A 21,501-nucleotide genomic window follows, 5' to 3' on the forward strand; every position below is an offset into this window, starting at 1 on the left:
ATCAAGCCAAATAAGGCTCCTTGCAACCGTCTGTGGCTACAACATACTCGGCCTTTGTGGTAGACAAAGCACCACAATTCTGTGTGCGAGACATCCACGACATTGCACCACCTGCAAAGGTGAACACATAACCAAAAGTGAATCTCCTACTATCCACATGCCCTAGATAGTCTGAATCTGTGTACCCAAGTACACGCATCTCTCCTCTGCCAAAGCAGATACATCTCCTTGGTACCCTTCATGTACCTCATGATGCACTTAACTGCCTCCCAATGCCTCTTTCCTAGATTAGCCATATACCGGCTAACAACTCCCACTGCAAATGCAATGTTCAGTCTGATAGCTATCGTAGCATACATAAGACTCCCAACCGCTGATGCATAAGGAACCTTGGCCATCATGGCCCTCTCCTCGTCTGATTTGGGACTATATGCTTGACTCAGTTTCACATATGGATGCAATGGAGTGCTTACTGCCTTCCTCCCCTCCATATGGAAACGTTGCAACACTTTTGTAATATACTCCTTCTATGAAAGCCAAAAGAGTTTCCTACTCCTGTCACGCGTGATGCTAGCCAAGAGCATATCATCCACATAAAGTGCCAGGATTATTAGGCTATTATCCTTAGCCCTTTTAGGGTAGAGGCAATGATCAATCTCACTTCTTCTGAAACCCTGGGACCAAATGAAAGTATCAAACTTCTGATACCATTCTCTAGGCACTTGCTTAAGGCCATAGAGACTCTTTTTCATTTTGCAAACCAAATGTTTTTTGCCCTTTTCTTCAAAGCCTTCTAGTTGTACCATGTAAATTTCCTCATGCAGATCCCCATGTAAGAAAGGTGTCTTGACATCCATATTCTCTGCTGCCACAAGTCCAAGTACGCATCTAAGTGTGGTCATCTTCACAACCGGAGAGAAGATCTCATCAAACTCCACACCCTTCTCTTGCTTGAACCCTTAAGCAACCAAATTGGCCTTGTACTTAGGCATGTCATCACCTGTGACTTTCATCTTGTAGACCCATTTATATGGCAATGCTTTCTTTCCATGTGGCAAAGAAACCAAGTCCCAAGTCTTATTCGTCATGAGTAAACTCATCTTTGATTGCATAGCATACTCCCACCTAGGCTGATCCTCGCGCATCATAGCCTCTCTATAGCAAGAAGGCTCCCCACAATCATTATTAAGCATCACATAGTATGCCCTTGGAACAAATCTCTCAGGTGGTCTAGACACTCTAACTGATCTTCTCAAGGGCATTTCAGCTTGCTGTCCCACCTACATATCAACCATATTTGGCTCATCATTTCCTCCAATAGATGATCCATCATCTGCCCTTGATTGTGTACCTGTGGGAGTACATGGTGGCACCATTTCCTGCCCATTCGGTGCATGGATAGGTTGCTATCTATCAACATATGCAGATGGATTCACATCCTAAAAAGTGATTCTCCTCATTCCCACATCCCTCATGGGTGTCTTATACATCTTCTTCTCATTGAAGACCACATCATGGCTTCTTATGATCTTTGCTTTTGGATCCTAGAGACGATAGCCCATCTCTCCACTTTCACTATAACCTAGAAAGATGCATTTCCTAGACTTAGGATCTAGCTTCTTTCAAAGCTCTTTTGGCACATGTGCATATGCCTTGCACCCAAATATACGCAAACGAGAGTAAGAGGGCTTCTTGCCACTCCATGCCTCTTCAAGAATACCATCATCCAAACTCTTACTAGGTGATCTATTGATCACATGCACTGCAGTCTTCATTGCCTCAGCCCAAAAACCACCAGAAAGACTTGCATTGTAAAGCATACATTGTAACCTTTCCTAAATGGTGCAGTTCATCTATTTTGCAACTAGATTTTACTATGGAGTATGAGGGGACGTGAGCTCCCTCTTGATCCCACGTGTATCACAGAAATGCTGAAAGTCATGAGAGAGATCCTCTCCACCATTGTCAGTCCGTAGGCATTTAGTGTTCTACCGGATTGAAGCCAGCCATTTTTGAAATACATGGAACACATCGCTCTTTTGAGCTATAGCATAAGCCCACACTTTCCTAGTTGCATCATAAATAAATGTCACATAGTATTCAGCTCCGCCTAATGACCATGTAGGCATGGGACCACATATGTCTGAATGCACCAAATCAAGTTTTTCAAGCTCTTTCTTCCCCCTTCTTTTAAGGGCTGATTTAGTCTGCTTCCCATAGAGACAATGCTCACAAAATTCAAAGTTAGAAAAACTCAAATGTGATACATAACCCAAATGGCATAAGAGTTTTATTCCATTCTGGCTCATGTGCCCCAACTGGCAATGCCACAAAGAAGTACTTGGCTGCTCAATTATTGTAACAACATGATTAGACACCCCTAGTATATGTAAGGGATACAATGTCCCACACTTGGCACTCCTTGCCAAAACCATAAAGCCCTTCTGAATTTTCCAACTCTGAAAGCCAAAGGTGGTCTAAAAACCAGCTTTATCTAGCTGACCCACTGAAATGAGACTCTTGGTCAGCTTAGGCACATGTCTCATATTTTTCAAAACAAATGCAGACCCATTTGCAAAAGAAAATTTTATGTCACCTGCTCACACTATGTCACATGCATAGTTATTTCCAAGATGCACACAACATGTCTTTCCACTGTCATAAGTGGAGTACCATTCCCTATGGGGAGTAACATGGAATGAAGCACCAGAATCCAAAATCCAATCTTGGGAATATGCATCATCTAAATTGGTAAGCAACTATGCAGGTAGACTAGATAGGAAGAGAATGTCATTATCACTATCATCAGTGATTGCATTGATCTCCTCGATCTTCAATTTTTCTTTTTCTTCCCTTGGACTCTCTTCCTTCTTATTTGCACCCCAATTTGCATTCTTTTTCTTATCCTTTTGCTCTCTTTTTACCTGTAGCAATTCTTTTTTATGTGGCCCTTCTTACCGCAATGGTAACACTCAATGTTCCGTGCCCTGGATTTGCTCTACGAGACTTCCCTCTTTCATGGGACTTCGCCCTGAACTGTGATCTGCCCCTTTGCACATTTAAGGCTGCATCATGCTTGTTGCCATCCATAGACTTTTTTCTAATCTCCTTAGCCAACAAGCTACCCACACAACATCATCAAACTTTAGTACTCCACCAGGTGCAGAGTTACTGGACAGTTGTAAGGAAGGTCTCCCATGAGGAATGGCAATGAACACGAGGAATATTGCCTTAGTCTTCACATCAAAATTTAGCTTTTGAGCCTGAAGCTGGTTGAAAATAATAATTGAATTCATTCAAGTGAGAAGAAATGAAGGCGCCTTCCTTCATTTGTAGCTCAAACAACCTCTAGTAGTGGTAGTTTCCTTCTTATAAGTGGCACATAATTTCTTCCATAAATCTTTCGTATTCTACTCATTTACTACTATGAAATAAACTGCCTCTGCAAGATGAAGTCTAACAGTAGACTTTGCTAATGCATCCAACTCATTTCAATCATCCTTAGACATATCTACAGGCTTAGCTTCAATCCCTACCAAGGATTTAATCTACTTCTTTTGAATAAGCACATCCCTTATCTATTCTTTCCACAAAGAAAAGTTTGTCCCATCAAACTTTTTAATGCTAAAAAACTCCTTTTAAGACATCAAAGAGGATGCCATGATGCAAATAAAGCAAAATTCCAAATGCTAGTACCTGCAAGAGAGAAATCACACCAAATACCAGGTGAACCCAAATATGTCTGCCTTAATGGAGGATAGTGTCAAACTCAAGGTTCAAAGCATCAAAATGCATATGACTCATGTGCATATACTATGCATCCATATGAGCATATCTGACACAAAAGAAAATGTCAACCTATAATGAAAAAACAATGGCAAACCCAATGCTAATAAGAGCTAAATGTCTCAAGCATAAATAGCATCCAATGGCACATGCATCAATAATGTCCCATCCAAGAGAGCATAGCACTATGAGTGCATCAATTGCAATGTGTCAAAGCTGTCCCTCAACATAAAATAGCATTTGTGTGCTAAACATCCATCAATAAAGCATCCCATAAGGCAATCAGGGCCTATCAATGCATCCAACAAGTACCACAATGCATCCAAATGCTTGTAAAGCATCCATTGTAGCCCAAAACAAAGCACAAATGAGGATACACGACTAAGAATGCAACCAGATTGATCTGTATAAGGTATGTCCCCAAAATCATGGCCCTACAGCAATGACCGCTACTGAAAATAGGACCTGATATGCCTCAAAACATGGGCGTCACTACATAATCGGACTCAGTAAGAAAATTTGCAAATATCTCTCTTTTGCTGGAACTCCAAAATCCCAACCGATGAATGGGAAACGGGGAGTCAACCCTTGCAATTGAACTGAAATAAAAAAATTAAAGGTTTGAACCTTTGAATGGATTTTTGACAGAGAAACAGATGATTCGGCATCACAAAGATACAAAACTTCTCCAAATCTCCATGAAATCGTGCAAGAGCTAGTAGGAAGGGGTCTTTGGGCCTCCAAAATGCAATGGAGTAGATGGTTTTGGAAATCATAGACAACCCAGAGACCTTCATTCGGTGCCTAGTTGATCAAATAATCCTGGGAGGAGAAGTAGCTATCTTCATTGAAATTGTCATCGCAGCATTTAGCTTCTGCCAGTAGCCTCATCTAAAAGACCTCTCCCAACAAGTTTGTAGATAAACACACATGCATGTCCCATATTGTGATGCCATGGTCCTCCTTGTCGTAGGCATCCAGGATTTGCTCTGCAAGGGCCTCATTCCAGACCTCTTCCCATGGGAGCTTTGCGAACTTCATAAGCTTATTGCATCGAAGGATACCTTTGATGGTGGTGTTGGTGAGATCTACGGTGGAATGAGATGGTGCGACCCATGAAGGCATCCTATGCCTCTTCTATTAGACAATGCATGCTCGTGTTCTTCCTTTATCACTAGGATGGTATGCATTGCTACAGATTGAAGTGAAGATGGGATGGAGGGCACGGAGAGCTGAGAGGGATATGGAGATCTGAGAGGAGGAGTAGCTATCTTCGTTGAAATATTCATCAACAACATTTAGCTTCTGCTAGTGGCCTCATCTAAATGACTTATATAAAAACACATGCACATCCCGTATTGTGATGCCATGGTCCTCCTTGTCATAGGAATCCAAGATGTCCTCTGCAAGGGCCTCATTGCATACCTCTTCCCATGGTAGCTTTGCGAACTTCATAAGCTTATTGCATCTAAGGATCCCTTTGATGGTGGTGTTGGTGAGGTACGCGGTGGGATGAGAGGGTGCGATCCATGAAGGCATCCTATGCCTCTTCTGTTGAACAATGCATGCTCACGTTCTTCCATTATCTCTAGGATGGTATACATTGCTATAGATTGAAGTGAAGATGGGATGGACGGAAAGGAGATCTGAGAGGGATACGGGGATATTGCTAATGAAATTGATGCACAAACCAAGAGGATTAAAGGCGAATGCATTTAAATGATGAAGACGATGAAGGACAAGAGTGAAGTGGAGACAATGAACGGCTAAAGATAGTGGATGCCTTGTCACTTGAGTGGTTGCATGATTCAGTAAAACCCCCTATTCATGGGTATGATCAGCTGAAATTAATGGATATGTTGTCTCTGTTTTACCCAAGTGCAGGTTCCGAGGGTGTTGGTCACTTACAGTCCTATCATTGCTCATTGTAGCATAGGTGTTCACAAGTGTAGCAAAAGTCCTCGGGTCGTGTTTTGGTGAGAGGTGTAGGCTCAAGCATGGAAAGCATATCTCATGCACGCATGGGTGAGAAAGAGGGCTTGATTATAACGATTGATGGAGGTTGTCGCCTCCACAAGAGTTCAAGGGTTTAGAAGGGGATTTCAGAGTTCGAAGGGGGACAGGGTTGAGAGAGCTAACTAGGAGTTCCAGGGTTCAAAGGGAGTTGCAGGGTTTAGGAGGAGTCCAAGGTTGAGGAGTGGAGAGCTAGTCTCCTTCGCGGATTCGAGGGGTAAGGGTTGAGGAGGAGGGACAACGAAGGAGAAGGAAGAGAGAGAAGAGTGGAGGAGGAGGGAGGGAGGAGGAGGCGAAGGAGGAGGAGGAGGAGGAGGAGGAGAGAGGAGGAGGAGGGAGGAGGAGGAGGAGGGAGGAGGAGGAAGAGGGAGGAGGAGGAGATGGAGGAGGAGGAAGGAGGAGGAAGAGGAGGAGGGAGGAGGGAGGAGGGAGGAAGGAGGAGGAGGAGGGAGTACAAGGGTAGAGAGTGCAAGGGTAAGGGCATGCTAGAACACGATAGTGTAAGAGAGCATGCACGCAATTGAGATCCATCGCATGAACACAATAGTGAGCATAAACACTAAACCCCAAAGAGTGGGAGATTCATTTCATTGAGAGATATTTATACATGTTGGTCTCTACACAATTCGTAGGTACCTCCGTGGTGGGACCTCTTTTGTAGGAGACCTTTTGGACAGGAGTCTCTCCACTTTTGGTGGGGGCCTTTTGGGTCTCTACACAAAGTGGGGGGACCTTTTGGGTATCTAAACAAAGTGGAGGGACTTTTTGGGTCTCTACACAAAGTGGAGGGACCTCTGAAAGTGTATGCTTGTAGTCTTTCTCTCTCTAGATCCAGATTTTGCAACTATGATTGGATCTTTTTTAGAGAGGATTTTGGCTATCCTCATCCTTTAAGATTTATCATACCATCTTTCAGGCTCAAGATATTACAAGCGGAGCTTTGCCGCTACTCTGCACACACAATGCTCTCATAGTTGTTGTCCTAGAGTGCACTTCTGGCCCTTTTTGCCACAGGGTTAACAACTCCCCGTAACCGATTTGATTACCCGTCCTTGGGTTATGGTTGGGTCTGCAGATGATGTTGTGTTGCGCTTGTCTTAACCCAATGAGTATGGTAAAGATGGCAGTGGTAAGATAAAGGGAGCGAGCTTGTTGTCGATCTTTTCCTTGTAATCCATGAACACCGTAGATTGATTGCTCAGTTTTTAAGAAGCCAGTGTTACCATTTCTTTAAACAAACACACATAACACCCTTGAAGAGATATGGCCCTTTAAAAGAGGTGACTTGTTGTTTGAGCATCTATATATTGATTTGGATTGAAGCTGAGGTTGGGCAAATGACCATCAATGGTGAGGGACACCTCCAGGATGACTGCTAAGGCTTCATTGTATCTTGCACTTTCCTCGAGTGTTTTGTCATAACTGCTTTGCATAATTAATGCATGTCTGTGTCCAAGGCTCTAATGAGTGTTTCTTGGCTTGTCCATTTGATTTTAGAGTTTCTATTGGTTAACGGCCAATTGCGAGGAGCATCTGCATTATCTAGATCATGATGATTGGCATCCCACCGGTAGCGACGGGGCACCGCATCAAATGTGGTATGTGTGTGAAAGGAAGATGGAGCCTGTATGTATTCAAGGAGGTACTTTTCATTGAGCAGCTTTGGTCTACGCCAAGCAAGCTATGGCTCCAATTTCATGCTAATGTCTGGAGTGATTTGTGCTTGGCGGATACTCATTGAAATTCCAGAGAGGTCCCATCCTCCTCTTGACTGCATGTTTGGGTATTGCCTCCAAAAATCACCAATGGGATTACCGGGCATGGGAATCCTATTTGTATCTTGTTGCAACTCCCTTGTGGGTGTGCGAATTGGATTATCCAATTCTTGAAGCTCATTGATGGAATCATTAATGGTGTCTTCCATTGAAAACTCAAGGGAGATTGGAGAAAGGAGGAAGGAGGAGGAGGAGGAGGTAGGTGGGGCAAGGTTGGCACACTGCCGTTGGTGGCTGACTGTGCTACTACTTCTGGCACTACATGCGCCTGGCTGCCTTGTAGCCTTAAGGCTAGCAAGGGCTTAATCCATTGCTTAGTTAGGGAGGTAGGGAGAGTAGGTCGAGTGGGTAGGGAGGGAGGGGGGGAGAGAAGAGAGAGAGTATGGGGGAGAAGAGAGAGAGAGGGGGGAAGAAGAGAGGGAGAGAGGGGGGGGGAGAGAGAGAGAGAGAGAGAGAGAGAGAGAGAGAGAGAGAGAGAGAGTGGAGGGGGGGTTGTGGGGGGCGAGATGGGGGATGCAAGTGGAGGTGAGGGTGGAGGGGGGGGAGGGAATGGGGTGTGGAGGTGGAGATGGGGGGGGAGAGGGAAGGGGGGTGGTGGAGATGGGGAGGTGACAAAAAACGGGGGTGGTGGTGGAGGTGGGGATGGGGGGTGGAGGTGGAGATGGGGGGGGGAAGGGAAAAAAGGGGGGTGGTGGTGGAGGTGGAAGGGGAGAGGAAAAGGGAAAAAGGGGGGTGGTTGTGGAGGTAGAAGGGGGAAAAGGGGGGATGGGGTGTAGAGAGAGGTAGAGAGATAGCGGAGTGGAGGGTGATGGAGATGCGGGGTGGAGATGGGGGGTAGAGAGATGGTGGAGTGGAGGTTGATGGAGATGAGGAGATGGGGGGGGTGGAGGAGATGGGGGGAAAAGGGGGGATGGGGTGTAGAGAGAGGTAGAGAGATAGTAGAGTGGAAGGTGATTGAGATGGGGGGGTGGAGGTGGAGGGAAAAAAGGGGAGATGGGGTGTAGAGAGAGGTAGAGAGATGGTGGAGGGGAAAAGGATGGTTACCTCGATTGGTGGAGATGGGGGATGGACAAAAAAAGTGGACGTGGTGGGGAGGAAGATAATGGGAGGTGGAGATGGAGATAGAAGGGGGGGCGATGAAAAAAGTAGTGGTGGAGGGGGGGTTGACAGAAAAAGTGGTGGTGGAAATGGTGGATGGAAGTTGGAGGACAGAAAATAGAGATAGACGAAAAATATGGAGGCTTAACGGAATTTGGAGAAGGAAGTGGCTAGCAAAAGTGTGGGGAAAGAAATGAGGGGGATTGGTGTTGCTTTTATAGGATGTGGGGGATTAAGGGTTAATTTGGCGTGTTTAGAGTATTAATGTGATTTTGTAAGTCAACATTATCCTTTTGCATCATTTGGAAGCATTTTTATACTCCTTTCCCTTGAGGGGGGATGTATCTTGAATGGTTTTTTGAAGGGGGTTCTTTTTCACACATGCAAGCACATGCTCTGCTTTCGCTTCAGGTGCTAACCTCCCCGGCAGCAGTGCCAAAGGTGATCCATCGAAAGAGCACACCTTACTACCCTCAAGGGAATGGACAAGCCAAATCCACAAACAAAATTTTATGCATTGTCCTCACCAAGGTAGTAGAACCAAAGCATTCTGATTGGGCAGAGAAACTAAATGCAACCTTATGGGCATACCGAACCACACTCAAGGTCAGTATAGGAAATATACCTTTTTAATTAGTGTACGGCCTTGAAGTTGTGGTCCCACTAGAATTTGTAATACCCAGTCTACGCATAGCAATACAAGAATGTAAGGACATCATGCATCGCTGAAAGAAAGACTCTACCAATAAGAGAAGCATACAAAGACCAGATTAGTTGCCTACCATGCCATGACAACATAAAAACGAAGAAGGAAGGCATGGTTTGATAGAAACCTCAAAGACAAAGACATCAAGGAAGGTGACTTGGTTTTATTGTACAATACCAAAGTCCATAAGAGCAAGCTCAAATTTCTAGGTCAAGGACCTTATAGAGTCAAAAAAATGAATCCCATCGGAGCTGTGCTGCTAGAAACATAGGATGGAGTCCAGTTCACAACAACAATAAATTGGAGCCTACTGAAGCACTACTATATCAACATGCAAGCCATCCTCGACAATAATGAAGATTTGGGGGCCCCAAGTCTTCCATAGTTAGAACTAGATTGTATCACGAGCACTAACTAGCATATGTATGCCTTCACACATATAGGTAGTTTCAATCGATTTCAACCTAGGACTCAGAGGTGATGACCGAGTCCTAGCTGCCCTATGATTCCCTTAGCAAATCAAGCATATAGGAGGAATTCCCACCTCACTAGTCATGCATAATGTTTCGAGCACCATGAATAAATTGCAGAAATAAAAGCTCCAAGAGATACTTGTTTTTATCCACACACACAGCACCCTCATCACAAAAAGAGTAAAATGCATTGGCCACTCACAAAAGAAACATGCACTCTTAGCACATGGCACTTTATTGTGGCAACAACTATCAAACTGGGACCTAATTCATGTGTGCAATGCCAGGGTGAAGATGGTCCAATAAGATGTAAAAAAGGCCTACAATGCCATCGACAAAGCAACACCATGCCAAATGACTCAAGCCTCAACCTTAATAGCCCTCCTCAAATCACCCACTTGAAGAAGGACACGGTCCAAAATCATCAACCCAAAGGTTAGCACCAAAATGGCCACGGCTAGTGGTTTTGGACAGTGATACTGATGAGCAAATAAATGCAACATGCCAATAAGAAATGCCATAGAACCAAAGGATCCTAGAGGCAGGAGAAATTGAGGTAGAGCAATTGACTATGCAAGATGCAGGTGCGGAATACCATGATGACTAGACCAACAAAGAGCTAGCAACAGATGGAATAATATAGCTTGTATGGCCACGAGTCTCAATGTTCGCCATGTCACCTGATGCTTACAGCTTCTTGCAGTCAAAGGGACTAGGTAGTCTTTTAGAGAAGCTAAAATCCTTCTTACCAACACCTACTTTGACAAAATACATTTGTCAATTTATAACATCATATAAAAGCACGGAGTTGGAGAAAGATAAGTATGGCACAGTAACATATAAAGAAAAGCCCTTACAGATCTACCTCAATAGATCCACTATGCAGGTGGCTTTCTCATTTTCAGAGGCAGAAGAAGAATATCCAAAGAAGCTTCTAGACAGCATGCTAATGCATCATTGGAAGGCACAGCTTGAAGGCTCTTGCCTACACTTGCACAAAATAGTGGAAGTTCGACCCCTCACCACTTTCATCACCCAATCATTCATCAATGATTCGAGGCGGGCCAACCCCAAACGCACATGTGGTGGCTATACCCTAGCCCCTAGCACACCATTCCCCCTCAATGATGTAGACATAGGTTTCGAACCCCGCTTGTGCATCCCATTTTTTATGAAGGAACAATTTTGGCACTATTATTGCAGTGCACCCCCTGAGTAGTGAATCCATTAGCTTAGGAGTGGGGGCTCTGACGGCATCCCCACAACACGTGTGTTACTACAGGATTACACAATGAAGGATACACATTATGTGGTCAAACTATTATACTCCAAGTCAAACAATCCACCAACCATGCTGGTTCTATTTTAGTGTGGGTTACAGTTTATCCTAAACCAAGGAAAATGTATTTCTTGCAACCATTGCATTGGTTCTTGGAAATATTTGTATGATGCTTGTAGTTAGTCCTAAAACCAAGGACAATGTATTTCCTTGTGCAGCGATTGCGTATGCAATAGCTACAACAACTAGCAATGACCACTACCAGAGTGATGATGACTATGGCAATAGTATTATTTATATATTAAAGTTGAAACTTAAAAGAGATTATACCCTACAAGTATGACAACTCAGCCATTGCTGAGAGCAATAGTTAAACAAAGTTATTACTCTCCACCTACTCTCAATGCAGATAGCATGGATGGACAACAATCTGACCAAATTCGAGAGAATGACAATGTGGAACTCTGCCAAAGAATACTGCAACTCAGTTCAGTCTTGCTCTCGCAACAGAAGGACTCGAGCATGGAAATCCAAGAGGATACCATGCCACATAATGAATTTGCAAGAGAGCCAAATAGCATGCCTCTCCAAGAATCACAAGGCACTAACATTGACGACTCCATGACTCTAGAGTCACAACCCCAAATGTCTCTAGTGGCACCATACAACAGACTACTATTCAAGAAATAGATCAAAATTCCACATGAGCACATGGGAGTCAACTATATGTCCAATACAAGCAAGGCCATAGCACATTCCAAATCATACATCATAGCCAACAGTTACAACAATGGTCTCAATTATTTGCTACCATGGCATCAGATGAGCAGGAAAGTGAAATGGAAAGACAGATGCTCCCATCACTCCAAACCAAGTTGCAAAGTGCCAAGGCTGAAATTCTTAAGCTCAAGGAAAGAATGGCAGACCAAATGCAACAATAACTCCTTGTACAAAATGCTCTAGCAGAAAGTAGAAAGGATGTCCTACAAGCCACGGTTTCTCTCCAAGAAAAACACCTACAACTATCTAATGCCTTAAACCAAAAGGAAAAGGTCGAGTTATCCCTCTCCCATATGCAAGCCACTTGTGATGATGTCAAGAAGGAAATGGTGCACTTAAATGAAATATTGCTATTTAAAGAGAATCAGCCCATGCTACATTAGACACAAACAATGAGTTGTAGAACAACCTCAAAGAGGGTAAACGTCAAATTCAAGCACTAGAGAAGGAATTCATGGCATCGAGAGAGATACTTGTGCACACCAAAGCATAAATGGATGCTCAAGAGCAAGAGATACTCCAAATATATGTGATTCATGATCAATTTCCATGGCATACAAAAGCAGCTCAACAATTCAATAGTCTAAAGCTTGCATACACCTCCGCATTGGGTAAGTATAAAGACAAGTGCATGGAGTGGCAAAATCAAAAGGCAATAATTTCCAAGTTGGAAATTCAACTACTAGGTCAAGCGGATGATGATGCAGAGGGGTCAGCACAAGATCTTCTGCTACAAGGCATCACTACATTATACCAAGAGCTTGTTGCAATCCTCCACAGCAAGAGGATCACCTTGAAGGAAGAATATGCATACTCTGGAAACTTGCAAATCAAAATGTTACATGCAGTATCTGGTCTTGATTGGACCAGAATAGTAAACACCAAGACTCTTTGAGATTTATGCCAGCATATGGATGAAGACGAGAAGAATGTGTTATGTCTCTCAGTGCATGCAACTTTGATACGGTTAAAAGTTGAGGCAATACTACTATATGAATTCTTGATGGGAAGCCCTCTCTTCGGGTAGTAGCCAAACTCCTACCTTTACTACAACAATCAACAGCAACTTCCATGGGATATAACTCCCAAAAAAATCCAAAATTAAAGCTATCAATGCCTACTAGAAGTGACAAGGATCTGCTAGAGGAATATGTGGTCTACCTTCAATCTAATCTCCCCTATCTTGCCACTCTCTATTCTAAGCTACTCACATCCCTCCCTAATGCTAGTACTCTCCTCCATACCTTTCCAAAAATCCACGATAATCCATATTCCTTGCCATGCCTCTTTGCCCATGCCTCTCAAACTATCGCCTAATCCAAGAATCTAACTCCTATCATCCAGTTACACCTAATTTTTTTCCAACACTTGACAATCCATACCTTGAGGATTATCAAGTTGCTAAATCAATTTGCCCTACTCTCCCTCCACTTTCCACCAACATCCCTACTTCTACCTTCTCAAGTTCAGTACTTGCTTTGACCTCAAGCTTTTCCCCCTATAACCTCTTCCTCTCCCCCAAGACCACATGTTCCTCCAATCTCCCTTGAGTTTTCAATGGAAGACACCATTAATGATTTCATCAATGAACTTCAAGAATTGGATAATCCAATTCGCACACCCACAAGGGCGTTGCAACAAGATACAGATAGGATTCCCATGCCTGGTAATCCCATTGGTGACTTTTGAAGGCAATACCCAAACATGTAGTCAAGAGGAGGATGGGACCTCTTCGAAATTTCAATGAGTATCTGCCAAGCACAAATCACTCCACATATCAGCATGAAATGGGAGCCATAGCCTGCTTGGCATAGGCCAAAGTTGCTCAATGAAAAGTACCTCCTTGAATACATATAGGCTCCGTCTTCCTTTCACATGCATCCCACATTTGATGTGGTGCCCGTCGCTATCGGTGGATGCCAATCATCATGATCCAAATAATGCAGATGCTCCTTGCAATTGGCGTTAATCAATAGAAACTTTAAAATCAAATGGACAAGCATAGAAACACTCATCAGAGCCTTGGACAAACATGCATCAATTATGCAAGCAGTTATGACAAAACACTCAAGGAAAGTGCAAGATATAGTGAAGCCTTAGCAATCATCCTGGAGGTGTCCCTCACCATTGATGACCATTTTCCCAGCCTCAGCTTCAATCCAAATCAATAGATAGATGCTCAAGCAACAAGATGCCTCTTTCAAAGGGCCATATCTCTTCAAGGGCCAACTATAGTCGTGTCGTTGCTCATTGTAGCATAGGTGTTCACAAGTGTAGCATAGGCCCTCGGGTCGTGTTTCAGTGAGAGGTGTAGCCTAAAGTGTGGAAAGTAGATCATATGTGCATGTGAATGAGAAAGAGGGCCTGATTATAACGATTGAAGAGGGCCTGCATGGGAGTTCAAGGGTTTAGAAGGGGATTTTAGGGTTCGGAAGGGGAATAGGGTTGAGAGAGCTAACTAGGAGTTCCACGTTTCAGAGGGGGTTGCAGGGTTTAGGAGGAGTCCAAGGTTGAGTGGAGAGCTAGTCTCCTTCACAGATTCAAGGGGAAAGGGTGAAGGAGGAGGAAGGAGGGAGGAGGAAGGAAGGAGGAGGGAGGAAGGAGGAGGAGGGAGGAGGAGGAGATGGAGGAGAAGGATGAGGGGGGAGGAAGAGGAGGAGGGAAGAGGGAGAAAGGAGGAGTGCTCAAGCTCACTATTGTGTTCATGAAATTGATCTCCATTGCATCCATGCTCTCTTATACTATCGTGTTCTAGCATGCCCTTACCCTTGCACTCTCTACCCTTATACTCCCTCCTCCTCCTCCTTTGTCCCTCCTCCCTCCTCCTCTTCCTCCTCCCTCATCCTTCTCCTCCATCTCCTCCTCCTCCCTCCTCCTCCTCCTTCTTCCTTCCCCTCCTCCTATCTCCTCCTCCTCCTCCTCCTTCCTCCTCCTCCTCCCTCCTCCTCCTCTCTCCTCCTTCTCCTCCTCCCTCCTCCTCCTCTTCCTCCTCCCTCCCTCCTACTCCACTCTCCTCTCTCATCCTCCTCCTTCCTTGTCCCTCCTCCTGAACCCTTACCTCTCGAGTCCATGAAGGAGACTAGCTCTCCACTCCTCAACCTTGGACTCCTCCTAAACCTAGCAACCCCCTCAGAACCCTGGTATTCCTAGTTAGCTCTCTTAACCCTGTCCCCCTTCGAACCCTGAAATACCCTTCTAAACCCTTGAACTCTTGTGGAGGCGAGAGCCTCCATCAATCGTTATAATCAAGCCCTCTTTCTCACCCACGCGTGCATGAATCTGCTTTCCACAATTTAGCATACATCTCTCACTGAAACACGACTTGAGGACCTATGCTAAACTTGTGAACACCTATGCTACAACAAGCAACGACACGACTGTAGGTGACCAACACCCTCGGCACTTGCACTTGGGTGAAACAGAGATAGGAAGGAGGAGGGAGGAAGGAGGAGGAGGAGGAGGGATGAAGGAGGAGGATGGAGGAGGAGGAGGAGGGAGGAAGGAGGAGGAAGGAGGAGGGAGGAAAGAGGAGGAGGAGAAGGGAGGAAGGAGGAGGAAGGAGGGACTACAAGGGTAGAGAGTGCAAGGGTAAGGGCATGCTAGAACACGATAGTGTAAGAGAGCATGGACGCAATGGATATCAATCGCATGAACACAATAGTGAGCTTGAACACTGAACTCCAAAGAGTGGGAGCTTCAGTCCATTGAGAGATATTTATACATGTTGGTCTCCATACAATCCATAGGTACCTCTGTGGTTGGACTTGTTTTGTAGGAGACCTTTTGGACAGGAGTCCCTCCACTTTTGGGGGGGACCTTTTGGGTCTCTACACAAAGTGGAGGGACTTTTTGGGTCTCTACACAAAGTGGAGGGACCTCGGAAAGTGTAGGCTTGTAGTCTTTCTCTCTCAAAATTTAGTATTTTTCTCTCTAGATCCAAAATTTGCAAGTATGATTGGATCTTTTCTAGAGAGGATTTTGGCTATCCTCATCCTTTAAGATTTATCATACCATCTTTCAGGCTCAAGATATTACAAGCGGAGCTTTGCTACTACTCTACACACACAATGCTCTCATAGTTGTTGTCCTAGACTGCACTTCTGGCCCTTGTTGCCATAGGGTTAACAACTCCCCGGGACCAATTTGATTACCCATCCTCGGGTTATGGTTGGGTCTACAGATGATGCAGTTGTCTTTACCCAATCAGTATGATAAAGATGGCGGCAGTGATAGGTGGAGTGAGCTTGTTGTCGATCTTTTCCTTGTAATCCACGAACATCGTAGATTGATTGCTCAATTTTTAAGAAGCCTGTGTCAACCATTTCTTCAAACAAACACACATAACTCCCTTGAAGAGATATGGCTCTTTGAAAGTGGTGACGTGTTGCTTGAGGATCTATCTATTGATTTGGATTAAAGCTGAGGTTGGGCAAATGGTCATCAATGGTGAGGGACACCTCCAGGATGACTGCTAAGGCTTCAGTGTATCTTGCACTTTCCTTGGGTGTTTTGTCGTAACTGCTTTGCATAATTCATGCATGTCTGTCCAAGGCTCTAGTGAGTGTTTCCAGGCTTGTCCATTTCATTTTATAGTTTCTATTGATTAACGGCCAATTGTGACCGAGGAGCATCTACATTATCTGGATCATGATGATTGGCATCCCACCGGTACTAACGGGGCACCGCATCAAATTTGGGATGTGTCCAAAAGCAAGATGGGGCCTGTATGTATTCAAGGAGGTACTTTTCATTGAGTAGCTTTGGTCTATGCCAAGCAGGTTGTGGCTCTAATTTCACGTCGATGTCTGGAGTGATTTGTGCTTGGCAAATACTCATTGAAATTCTGGAGAGGTCACATCCTCCTCTTGACTGCATGTTTGGGTATTGCCTCCAAAAATCACCAATGGAATTACTGGGCATGGGAATCCTATCTGTATCTTGTTGCAACTCCCTTGTGGTTATGCTAATTGGATTATCCAATTCTTGAAGCTCATTGATGGAATCATTAATGGCGTCTTCCATTAAAAACTCAAGGGAGATTGGAGGAACATGTGGTCTTGGGGGAGAGGAAGAGGTTATAGGGGAAAAGCTTGAGGTCAAAGCAAGTACTAAATTTGAGAAGGTAGAAGTAGGGATGTTGGTGGAAAGTGGAGGGAGAGTAGGGCAAATTCATGTAGCAACTTGATAATCCTCAAGGGATGGATTGTCAAGTGTTGGAAAAAGTTAGGTGTAACCGGATGATAGGAGTTAGATTCTTGGATTAGGTGAAAGTTTAGAGAGGCATGGCAAGGAATATGGATTAGCGTGGATTTTTGGAAAGGTATGGAGGAGAGAACTGGAGTTAGGGAGGGATGTGAGTAGATCATAATAGAGAGTGGCAAGATAGGGGAGATTAGATTGAAGGTAGACCACATTTTCCTTTGGAAGATCCTTGTCGCTTCTAGTAGGCATTGATAGCTTTAATTTTGGATTTTTTTGGGAGTTATATCCCATGAAAGTTGCTAGTGATTGTTGCAGTAAAGGTAGGAGTCTGGATACTACACGAAGAAGGGGCTTCCCATCAAGCATTCATATAGTAGTATTGCATCAGCATTTAACTGTATGAGATTTGCATGCACTGAGAGACAGAACACATTCTTCTTGTCCTCATCCATATGTTGGCATAGATCTCGGAGAGTCTTGGTGTTTACTGGTATGGTCCAGATACTACATGTAACATTTCGATTTGCAAGTGTTTCTAGAGTATGCGTATTCTTTCTTCAAGGTGATCCTCTCGCTGGAGGATTGCAACAAGCTCTTAGTATAATGTAGTGATGCCTTGTAGCAGAAGATCTTGTGCTGACCCCTCCGCATCATCATCAACTTGACCTAGTAGTTGAATTTCCAACTTGGAAATTATTGCCTTTTGATTTTTCCACTCCATGCACTTGTCTTTATACTTACCCAATGCGGAGGTGTATGCAAATTTTAGACTATCAAATTGCTGAGTTGCTTTTTTATTCCCTGGAAATTGATCATTAAGCATGTGGAGTTGGAGTATCTCTTACTGTTGAGCATCTAGTTCTGCTTTGGTGTGCACAAGTATCTCTCTTGATGCCATGAACTCCTTCTCTAGTGCTTGAATTTGACGTTTATCCTCTTTTGGGGTGTCTTGATATCATCACAAGTGGCTTGCATATGGGAGAGGGATAACTCGACCTTTTCCTTTTGGTTCAAGGCATTAGATAGTTGTAGGTGTTTTTCTTGGAGAGAAACTGTGGCTTGTAGGACATCCTTTCTACTTTTTGCTAGAGCATTTTGTGCAAGGAGTTGTTGCTGCATTTGCTCTGTCATGCTTTCCTTGAGCTTAATAATTTCAGTCTCGACACTTTGCAACTTGGTTTGGAGTGATGGGAGCATATGTCTTTCCATTTCACTTTCCTACTCATTTGATGCCATGGTAGCAAATAATTAAGACCATTGTTGTAACTGTTGGCTCTGATGTTGTATGATTTGAAATGTGCTACGGCCTTGCTTGTATTGGACATGCAGTTGACTCCCATGTGCCCATGTGGAATTTTGATCTATTTCTTGAATAGCAGTCTGTTGTATGGTGCCACTAGAGACATTTGGGTGTTGTGACTCTAGAGTCATGGAGTTGTCAATGTCGGTGACTTGTGAATCCTGGAGAGGCATGCTACTTGGCTCTCTTGCAAATGCATTATGTGGCATGGTATCCTCTTGGATTTCCATGCTCGAGTCCTTCTGTTGTGAGAGCAAGACTGAACTGAGTTGCAATATTCTTTGGCAGAGTTCCACATTGTCATTCTCTGGAATCTATTCGAATTGTTGCCCATCCATGCTATCCACATTGAGAGTAGGTGGAGGGTCTAATTCCCATTCTGGCAATAATATCAATGTTTCAAAGTCCTCTATATCTTGTGTTGAGAGGCGTGTAGTCATCCTCTTCCTGTATTGCAAACCCAATTATTATGGCCAATAGATGTCAATGTAGCTTTTGCCATTATGTGTAGTGGATACATAATTGGTTAGCAGAAAGGATATGTGTTGAGCGCTCTACCAAGGAGTGTAAGAGTTTTTACTAACATATAGTTTTTTCTCACTCCTGTATGATTGAAAATGTCAGCCAAAAACTTAGCTGCCTCTTTGCATATGAGATCCAGAATCATATCATGGCTTATTTCCCCGCTTTGTGACTTTGTGTTAGGTGGAAATAAATCTTGAATTTTAGAGAATCTTGCATCCAAATGTTTCTTTGGATATTCTTCTTGTGCCTCTGGAAATGAGAAATCCTCTTGCATAGTGGATCTACTTAGGTAGATCTGTAAGGGCTTTTCTTTATCTATTTCTTTATACGTTACTATGCCATACTTATCTTTCTCCAACTCTCTGCCTTTATATGATGTTATGAATTCACAAATGTATTCTGTCATAGCAAGTATTGGTAAGAAGGATTTAGCTTCTCAAAATGACTACCTAGTCGCTTTAACTGCAAGAAGTTGTAAGCATCAGGTGACATGGTGAACGTTGAGACTCATGGCCATACAAGCTGTATTGTTCCATATGTTGCTAGCTCTTTGTTGGTCTGGTCATCATGGTATTCTTCACTTACATCTTGCATAGTCAATTGCTTTACCTCAATTTCTCCTGCCTCTAGGATCCTTTGGCTCTGTGGCATTTCTTCTTGGCATGTTGCATTTATTTGCTCATCAATATCACTGTCCAAAACCACTAGCCATGGTCGTTTTGGTGTTGACCTCTGGGTCGATGATTCTGGACCATGTCCTTCAGGTTGGTGATTTGAGGAGGGCTGCTGAGGTTGAGGCTTGGGCTGTTTGGGATGGTCTCGCTTTGTCGATGGCATTGTAGGCCTTTTTCCCATATTATTGGACCGTCTTCACCCTGGCATTGCACACATGAATCAGGTCCCAGTTTGACAGTTGCAAATAAAGTTCCATGTGCTAAGAGTGCCTATTTCTTTTGTGAGTGGCTAATGCATTTTACTCTTTCTGTGATGAGGGTGTCGTGTGTGTGGATCAAAACAAGTATCTCTTGGGGCTTTAATTTGTGCAATTTATTCGTGGTGCTTGAAATGTGTGGGTGTGCTATGCATGACTAGTGAGGTGGGCATTCCTCCTATATGCTTAATTTGCTAAGGGAATCATAGGGCAGCTATGACTCAGTCATCACCTCTAAGCCCTAGATTGAAATCAATTGAAACTACCTATATGTGCGAAGGCGTACATATGCTAGTGAGTGCTCGTAATAGATTGTAGTTTGAACTATGGAAGACGTGGGGCCATCTAGTGAGTGCTCATGCTCGTGAGGGCTATTGAGGTTGAGGCTTGGGCCGTTTGGGATGGTCTCGCTCTGTCGATGGCGTTGTAGGCCTTTTTCCCATATTATTGGACCATCTTCAATCTGGCATTGCACACATGAATCAGGTCCCAGTTTGATAGTTGTTGCCACAATAAAGTGCCATGTGCTAAGAGTGCCCGTTTCTTTTGTGTGGCTAATGCATTTTACTCTTTTTGTGATGAGGGTGCCGTGTGTGTGGATAAAAACAAGTATCTCTTGGGGCTTTTATTTGTGCAATTTATTCATGGTGCTCGAAACATTATGCATGACTAGTGAGGTGGGAATTCCTCCTATATGCTTAAGTTGCTAAGGGAATCATAGGGTAGCTAGGACTCAATCATCACCTCTGAGCCCTAGGTTGAAATCGATTGAAACTACCTATATCTGTAAAGGCATACATATGCTAGTTAGTGCTCGTGATACAATCTAGTTCTAACTATGGAAGACGTGGGGCCCCCAAATCTTCATTATTATCGGGGATGGCTTGCATGTTGATGTAGTAGCACTTCAGTTGGCTCCAGTGTTTCTAGCAGCATAGCTCCGATGGGATTCATTTTTTTGACTCTATAAGGTCCTTGACCTAGAAATTTGAGCTTGCTCTTATGGACTTTGGTATTGTACAATAAAACTAGGTCACCTTCCTTGATGTCTTTGTCTTTGAGGTTTCTATCAAACCATGCCTTCCTTCTTTGTTTTTCTATTGTCATGGCATGGTAGGCAACTAATTTGGTTTCTGTATGCTTCTCTAATTGGTAGAGTCTTTCTTTCAGCGATGCATGATCTCCCATACATTCTTGTACTGCTATGCGTAGACTGGGTATTACAAATTCCAGTGGGACCACAGCTTCAAGGCCGTACACCAATTGAAAAGGTGTATATCCTATACTGACCTTGAGTGTGGTTCTATATGTCCATAAGGTTGCATTTAGTTTCTCTGCCCAATCAGAGCACTTTGGTTCTACTACCTTGGTGAGGACAATACATAAAATTTTGTTGGTGGATTTGGCTTGTCCATTCCCTTGGGGGTAGTAAGGTGTGCTCTTTCTATGGATCACCATAAAGCCAGACAAGAGATCGGTTGATTACATTCTTGTACAAGAACCTTGTTGTGCTTCTGGCATCTGCCTTTCTGACTGCTTTAGCTTCAGTCCATTTGGTAAAGTAATGTAGCATTCTTGTGTCCCTTTGCTGTTGGATGGATGGGACCCACAAAATCAATCCTATTTTTCAAAG

The sequence above is a fragment of the Dipteris shenzhenensis genome, chromosome 10, assembly GCF_047967505.1.
Source record: "Dipteris shenzhenensis isolate YYH24624 ecotype China chromosome 10, Dip_SZ_1.0, whole genome shotgun sequence".
NCBI classification, from domain to species: domain Eukaryota; kingdom Viridiplantae; phylum Streptophyta; class Polypodiopsida; order Gleicheniales; family Dipteridaceae; genus Dipteris; species Dipteris shenzhenensis.